We start from the raw sequence: 9196 nt of genomic DNA on the forward strand, positions 1-9196 counted from the left end.
ACCAAAGAATCCTATCATCTAATTGCATGCAATGATTTATCAGAGAGTGTTGAGCAGCTCGTTGCGCATTTCATAAGTGGATTAAAGCCTAGCATACAAGAGGTCCTATTTTTACATTTGTATTGGTCTATTTCAAAGGCCTATCAGAGGGCTTGTAACGACCTGAACCCAGGGGTTCGAATCACTAATCGGATCCTTACTCGAACCCAAGGTCATCTAAGGGCATTATTGTCCTTTCCTATGTCAATGTATAACCTGTACCTCATCCCAAGGTAACAACATAGTTCAAACATGTTTTCAATGGCCAATACAAAATAATCCAAGTTACTTCAATTTGCAACAATGGTTCAAAGTTATAGATTACAAAGCCACCACTTCAAGGTTATACATATCATACAATGTTTTACAAAAAATGGAATTCTAATTATAGAGATAACCAAAAATAGCCCTCAAGTCCAACTTTGTCTGTAATGGAACGTCGTCCGCCACTTCCTTCCCAAGACCTGAAATATTAATATAAGGGGTGAGCACAACCGCTCAATAGGAGGTGCTTAAGACACACCTCTTAATGACTCCATGAAGCCACACAAAGTATAGAGTAAAGATATATGGGATCATGCCATTCAGGAGAAACATAACAACAACAACAACAACAATATACAGGTCATCTAACCGTATATGCAGAATGTATGCCAATGGAATGCAATGATATGCTAATGTCGTTCCCCATTCCAAAACATTTTTGTTTCACTATTCCAAACTGTTAATGCAACCCAACCCATAGCAGCTCTATGGCATCACGAGAGCAGGAATGGCTAGCTATCCCCGACCACATGGCATTTCCAAGGAGTCGTTCCGGGCCTAGGCAGCTCAACCACGCTAGGGTCTCTCCCTAATTTCCTCTAGATCACATTAACACCACGGACCACTGGGCAGCTCCTAGGCGCCCGAGTTTTCATAAACCATTTCAAAACATTTCCCCAAAATAAATTTTCATTTCTTTCCAAAACAATTTTTCCCTTTTCTTTCCCAATGAAATGTATGAATGCTTTATGCCATACAAAACCACGACAATATATAAATTTCTATAATTCATATTCAACCACAACAATATAGCAAGCTTTTCTGGAAAATTCTAGAAATAAAACACATCATGCTTTTATATAACAAAATCCAACACATCAAGCATATAAGGTATGCAATGTCATCATTTTAGACACACATCTTTTTTTTCCTAAATTAGACATACATCTTCACAATATAGCAATTAACACATAAGCTTGCTCACAATTACATCATATAAATCTTATTTCAAGAAAATTAATACAATTCATACATGCTATATAACAATTAAAGAAGACTAACTCACAAAGCTTAAAGAAAATATGCATTAGAACACCCTTACCCATAATTTGAAGAAAAACCCAAATCAGCCCAATTTTTTTAAAATTGCAAGGTGGCCAAAATGTAACATAGCTCCTATCAATGCTTGTCGACTTAGTGGCAAATTCAAAATCACAATGGTGTAACCTAGATCTAAGATTGAAGTGATGGAAAAGAAAAAAAAAAATGTAATGAGAGAGAAAATATAATGCAGGGGGAGAAAGAGAAACTGATCAGGTAAATGGCTTAAGGCCATTATAATAAATAACAAGGGTAGGCTCTATAGCTTAAATAATATCTTCCTTAACATTATAATACACACACACACACACACACACACACACACACACACACACAAACATAACACAACCATATAAATAAACATGTATCCACATAATTGTACATTAAATAATAATGAATAAAATGCAACAAATAGAAAAATAATCCCCGTGTGCCACAACTCCGGTTGTGGGTCCTACTTGTGACCTCTCGGCTCGAAAAATGAAAAAATGAAGAAATGATAACCAACGCATTTCCAAGAGTCAACTTGAGGAAATGCCCGAACCAACTCTTAGAACACACTCTACGGTGTCTGGCACACAAAGCGAGACAAGGATTAAAATAATCCAAAAAATTAAAAAATCTCCGAAAATAGAAAAATGAGTAACATTACAATCTACCCTCTTTAAAGAAATTTCGTCATCAAAATCTACCCTCCTTAAAGAAAAAAGGGCCCACAGCCACACACTTTCCCGAGAAACACCTTACAAAACCGCAAGACTATGAGCTCATCAACTTTATTGCCCTGGACACCAGACGTCAATAGGCAACCATACACCACTATCACTAAAACACACTACTCACTGCCCTACAAGGGGACTCATCACTCACAACATCATAACACAAAACTAGTTGGATTCTACACCCGACTCAAAACAAACATCGATTCACTCTACACTGCGACGCAAGGTTCCAAAGCCCAAAAAAAGAACGGTCATAAGACCACTGAACATGACAACATCCAAACTCAACTCATCCTTTAAAGCACACACAAAACCCCAGACAAAGAACCCTGTCCATCTCATAATCAAGCTCAAATTCAAATATACATATCCCTATTAGACCAAGCACTCACTATCTACCGCATAGCTATACCATTACATAACCGCACCAGCGACAACTAACCGCACTATAAGACAATCATCATATTAAACAACTTCAAGATGACCAAACAACAGATCTCCCAACGACTACATAATCATAAGTCATAAGAATAATAAAACATACTATCCTGTACCCAGGACACAAATCCTCAAAACAAGATCTTTAATAATCAAGGATCATACTGCAACCCTTTATCGGACACTTGGTCCTACCTAACACACCTCATCACCCGAGAGAAACCACCCGAATCCACACTATCACACCGACACAACGCGTAATATCATGCTCTCATTGTCCTTGACAAATTGAAGCAATCATTGACCTTTGACCCAATATCGTGCTAAAGAGGGACTGATTCAGAAGAAATGGTTGGCCATGCCAACATAAACGTTGTTGGTCCAAACCTCAAACACAATCTTATACAGTCCACAAAACAACCATGAGATCCACTCACCAATAATTAGGGGTGGCAAATTACGACATGACATGAACATAATACGAGTTAAAAGGGTTTGGGTTTGGCATAAATGGGTTTAGGTCATAAAAAGATCGACAAGATTAACCCATTTACTTAATCGTGTTGGGTTAGGGTTGAGGGGTTTAACCCGTGTAACCCGTTTATTACCCATTTAACTCAACATGTTATAATCGTGAATATGACCTATGTAATATGTTACCTGTTTAAACCCAATTACTATGGATAGTTAAGTCATTTTAACATAAACCTTGTTTATGCCTTATGATTTTTCTTTTTATTTTGAATAATTGGGTTAATTATAACAATTTTTTTCTATTATTTAGTATTTGATTAAATATTAAATGTCTCGTTTTGATACACAGGTCATTAAACGGGTCAACACATTTACCTGTTTAATAAACAAGTTGGGTTAGTGTTAAGGATCCTTGACATGATTATTAAATGGGTTGGGTTTCGGTTTACCTATTTAGTATAATACCCTTACATTGACACGACATGAACACGACCCACGGACACGAATTGCCACCCCTACCAATAATCCATCACTCTACGTAATCCTTAACAACTATACAGTTATATACCTGATCTTAAAATCTTAATCATACCTCAATCACACAGCCATAACAAGTTAAAAGCAATACGGCACCAAATATCACAATCATCGACCTGCATAAAGGTTCTTCGATCTCTTCATAACACCCATACTATGTAAACGACTCCCTAACATCATTCGATTCAATTCTCACCTCGTTAAAACACACTATGCGACTATCTCATACTAGATATCTCAAAACCAAAATTAATCATCCCCATTATTCCTCTACGGAATCCCACATTCATATTTCTAGCTACTTAACACTCAAACAACAGTAACACTTGTCCTCAAGACGCTGCTCAACACAAACATTTATGAAAACATCCGAATACAAGACTCATATCACATCACCTAATCATGCTCAACTTACAGTTCACAATATATCCCCAGCCATCACTGCTAGTACTAGACACTAGAAACACACAGTCCCTATTCGACAACTCGTGCCTCACACACCACCGGTCAAGACCACTCTCAGAATAAGCACTACAAAAACCAAAGACTCCAGCTCCCTCCGTGGGAGTAAGTCAACCCATTCAACCAAACCTTTGTCGGTGAACTCTAACAGTATAACAAACCACATACAGGTCAGCCCATCCACAAATGCGCACAAGTCCTAAATGGAGAATAAGACATGTGACAAACCAACATAACTCCCTATGAAACCACGGGACTCAAATGACTCAAGTAAAAAAGCAAGGATTTCAAACCCGAGAAGAAATGAACCAAGGGTAAAATGGTCATTTCAAATTAAAATGGGTGCCACCGTGCACACCATTGAAAAGACAAATAAAAATGAATGAAGTTAGACTGAAGAATTTCCTAATTCAGAGTCCGGACGGAAAAGATATGAAAATAGAATAAAACGGCATCCTCCGTTTAAAAGATAACAGACCCTATCTCACTAAAACTATAATAAATCTCACCACGGTTGGAGTTTTGATGTGTGGTTGGTATCATTGGAAAGCTAACTTCAAGCTCTTGAATTTAGGCTCAATAATGACCTGATTTGAACTAAAAACGAATGAGATATGACCCTTTGAAGTTGGTGCAAGAAAGCTATCTAAGAAAAACTGAAAAGGAAAAGTTTTAGGAAGGATAAGCCGATCAACAGTAAGGACCAGTAGGCCGAAACTCAATCATCAACCAGCTGAATCTTAATCATCAGCTGGCCGAAATGACCTTTTTCAGTAGCAAACCTATTGGAATTGGTCTTGAGGGACCATCAGTCGGCTGATATCAGTTGTCAGCCGACCAATGCACTTGATATCAGTAAAAATGCTACTGTTAAGTGTGTGGAAAGAGCCCAGTCCAAGTCTAATGCTACTCATGCATCCCATATGCCCCGAGCAAGTTTAAAAACATTTCTTAGCCTCAGACAAACATCCATAACATGCTAAATCAAAAGGAAAATTTAAATCATACCCCGACGCACGAATTTTGCGTAAAAACTTATAAATCGCCCAAAAATAGTTCCAAGGTCGAAACTTAAGAGTTTTGTGAGATGTGAACATGCATGTAAACGTAAAATGATAAAGTAAACGCGCTACAATGGCCTATGGCCTTATTATAATCCATTTACAAAATTCGACATACCAACCTCCAATTTTCACAAAATAGGCTATAATGGCAATACTTGAGTTTTAAAAACGTGCTTGCGAACTTAAAAGTTAATGGCCCTTGGCCTCATGTTATACATACAAAATAAGCATCATCAATTATACTTAGATACACATTATACATCAAGGAAGTCACCATAGCTTCTAAAATACCATACATCCATGATATACAAAATATATCATCAAAAGTAAGCATGCTAAACATTTTCATGTCAATACACAAAAATATTTCAAGGTGGTCATAAGCCTCTAAGGATGATGAGCATCCAAAAACATAGTCTCCTTACCTGTAAAATAACCCAAACAACTAGGGTGAGTAATCAAATTATTCATAAGAAGAAGCATATGCTTTTACCCTAAAGTTTCAATATCATTGCAAGATCAATATAGATGAATACAAGGGATCATTCCACTTAACGTCTATGTTCAAGGTGTTCTAAAGATCATCTTAAGCTAACTTAAATGATTCTATCATATCACAATATCTATATCAATGTAATTAACAACATCAAATCGCCAATAACTAAAATTACAAGTCACAATTAAGCATTGATTGTCAACTTGGAATTTAATGCGAAATCAAATAGTGGAAAACTTGGACATCAAATCCCGGATTAAACTAAGACCTAAACGGTAATTCCGGGCACTAACCCATTGGGAATACCACCCTAGTGCACAATAAAAATGGGGAGAACTCATACCTCCCGCACTAGAGCCAAACTCTAGCCTTGTTATTTGTAACAATGTCCTAAGAGAATCCAAAATCATAATTAAGTTCAAAACCTATATACAATAATTAAGGTATATAAACCACCTTCCATGCACAAATAATTTGAAACCACACAAACCATGTCTTAGGGTTCCAAGTCTACAATGGCATACCAAATGACAAGTCTCTATCATGATATAATGCACAATATAAAACCATCAACTTATCTATTTAAATTATGCATCAACAATAAGCTTTATATACTAGATTATAACATTGTAGTAATAGGCTTCTAAAATAATTACCAATAGTAATCAACAAGACTATAGAATTATCACCACAATAAATTTAGCAATTCAAGTTAATAAGAATTGTATACAACCTTAATAATTCTACAAAAGATAAATACATATCATACATGCTTAAATCAACAAACCTTAAGTCAAATGTGAGGATTTCCTATAATATGCAAGACTACAATACTAAAAGCATGCACACAATATATATTAAAATCCCAAAGGAACATAAAACACTTAAAGTATAAACATACTACCACCCCTACCTCAATAGAGAATTGAATCTGTATAATCCAAAGCAACCAAGCTTAAAATGGAAAACTAAACTCGGGTTTTGTATAAGAGAGTGAGAGGAAACTTTTACTTTCCAAGGTTTAAAGTCTAAGGTGAATGGAAGGAGGCCAAAATAAAGTAATAAGCTTTAAGCCAAGCTTTTCTTCAATGATGGCTAGGTTAGGGTTTTGAGAATAATGGGAGTGAGAAAGGTGAAATGAATGTGGTGAGTAAAGGATTTAGTATTCCTCCACTCATTATCTGCCCTTATACTACCTCTCTCACATACACACACACTAATGCAAGACTAAATTTGGAGCCTACACTTGTCACCAATCCATGGCTCCTTTTAAGACTTAATCCTACTCCTACACTTGTCAACACTTGTCAACCATCCAAGCCAACAAGTTCACCTATCCTAGGCCAACAAGTGGGTGAATCTCCACCCTCCACATGTTACAAGATTAGGCTTCCAAGTAACTCCACCCTAATGCCAACAAGTAGCTCCATGAGAGTGTGACACTTGTCACACTTTTAAAAAATTACAAAAAGGTCCTTTTGTAAAATATCTTCCAAATTAGATTGTAAAATGGTCCCTAAGACGAAAAATAATTAGTTTACATAATTATACTGAAACTCCTAAATTCAAGAATGTTTCTAAGAAACTATGCATCCATGTCCTTTAAGAAAAAGTAAGCAACTAGAATGTATTTTCTATGAAAATAAAAATACAATTATCTTGGAATTTAAATATCATGGATGCATACAAAGCCGGAATCAAATCCGAGCACAAAAAGTGAGGTTATGCAGGGAAAAATGATAAACAGGAAAAAACAAAATAGGGAAAAAGACGAAAAAAGAAAGGAAGAAAAATGACCGGGTCATTACAACCTACTCTCCTTAAAATGAATTCATCCCCGAAATCAAGTCGCACCTGAAAGAGAGAACAAATCGGGATACCGAGAGCGAACCTCCTGTTCAAGCTCCGAGGTTGCCTCCTCAACGCTGTGATGTCTCCACAAGACCTTAACCAATGGAATGGTCTTGGTCCGCAAGACCAGCTCCCGTGAATTAAGAATCTAAACTGGACTCCTTGTAGGTCACATCCTTATCAACAACAATATCTATCCACCGTAAAACATGCGATGGATTCAGCTCGTACTTCCTCAACATAGAGACATGAAAAACTTCGTGAACCCTATCCAGGTCTGGCGGCAATGCCAAACGATAAGCAACTTCACCAACGCGTTACAAAATCTAAAATGGTCCAATGAACCTAGGATATAACTTGTCCGTCTGCCAAAATCTCAGAAGTCCTTTTTATGGAGAAATCTTGAAAAATACGTGGTCCCCTACCTTAAAAGATAAGGATCTCCTCCTCCTATCAGCATAACTCTTGTGCCTGCTCTGAGCTGTAGCCAACCGCTGCCAAATCAACTTAATCTTCTCTGTAGTCTTAAAGACAATATTGGGACCCAAGGCGACTGCATCACCTACCTCGGTCCAACAAACTGGAGATCTGCAAGGTTTGCCATACAACGCATCAAAAGGTGCCATGCCAATACTGGTCTAGTAATTGTTATTATAGGCAAACTCAACTAAGGGTAAGTAGTTTTCCCAACTACCCCCAAAATCCAAAATGTAAGCCCGTAACATATCCTCCAATATCTTAATGGTACGCTCCGACTGACCATCAGTATGAGGATGGAATACTGTACTAAAATGAAGCCCCATGTCAAGAGCCTCTTGAAAAGTCTGCCAAAAGTGAGAAGTTGATCGGGTCTCGTCGACTATCAATAATAATCAACCCTTCGCAATAGCACAAATCATTGTAAAATAAGGCTATTGGACGGGTAAGTTGAACCATTGGGATTGCTAGTTTATGGCAACCAAGGTTTTTAAATTTGCTTTTAGTTTGATAAAAGGGGTATAGAGTTTTGGTTGTTTTGTCACTAGAATTAGGAATTAAAATTGCATAAAACAATAATTTGCAAGAAATTTAGAGGAAAGAAATCTAGGTAGAGAAGATTAGGGAAGTGAATCCACTACCTACCCTATAAGCATGCTTACTTGGGAGAACAACATATACATATGACCATGGAATGCAACAACAGAAAATTTTGACATTACCTTCAAGAAATTCATGAAATCAATAGGCAAGGATAACCTATCAAAGTTTAACATGCTTTGACCACTATAATACCCCTAATTTTCAAAAGGATAGTCTCGGTATTTTGTTTAATTGTTTTCTTTTCATTAATTGTTTTATTTAATGTTTTAATTGGTTTAAGTATAATTAGTTGTTTTCTTTTCATTAATTGTTTTATTTAATGTTTTACTTGGTTTAATTGTGTTCTGTAAATTCTTTGATTATTGTTTTATTTAGTTAAATTTTTAATGGTTAATTGTTTAGTTGCTTGAATTATTTGACTTAATTGTGATTATTTGCTTTATTTGAATTATTTGCTTTATTTGAATTAATTGCTTAAGTTAATTATTTAATTATTTTACTTGAAGTTATTTAATTCAATTTCCTTATTTATTCTATCTTAACGTGTCAGTATAGAAGGTTACACACAGATAGTTTTACATTAGGGTTATAGTTTATATAGCCGTCAATGTTTTAAACCTAGGTTGTTCAATGGGCCGAGTGATTTGTATTAGAGTTTAATTGAGCCT

This window comes from Cornus florida, unplaced genomic scaffold, assembly GCF_030987335.1.
Source record: "Cornus florida cultivar Cherokee Brave unplaced genomic scaffold, ASM3098733v1 CherokeeBrave_3.0.0_Hap2_Chr01, whole genome shotgun sequence".
NCBI lineage: Eukaryota > Viridiplantae > Streptophyta > Magnoliopsida > Cornales > Cornaceae > Cornus > Cornus florida.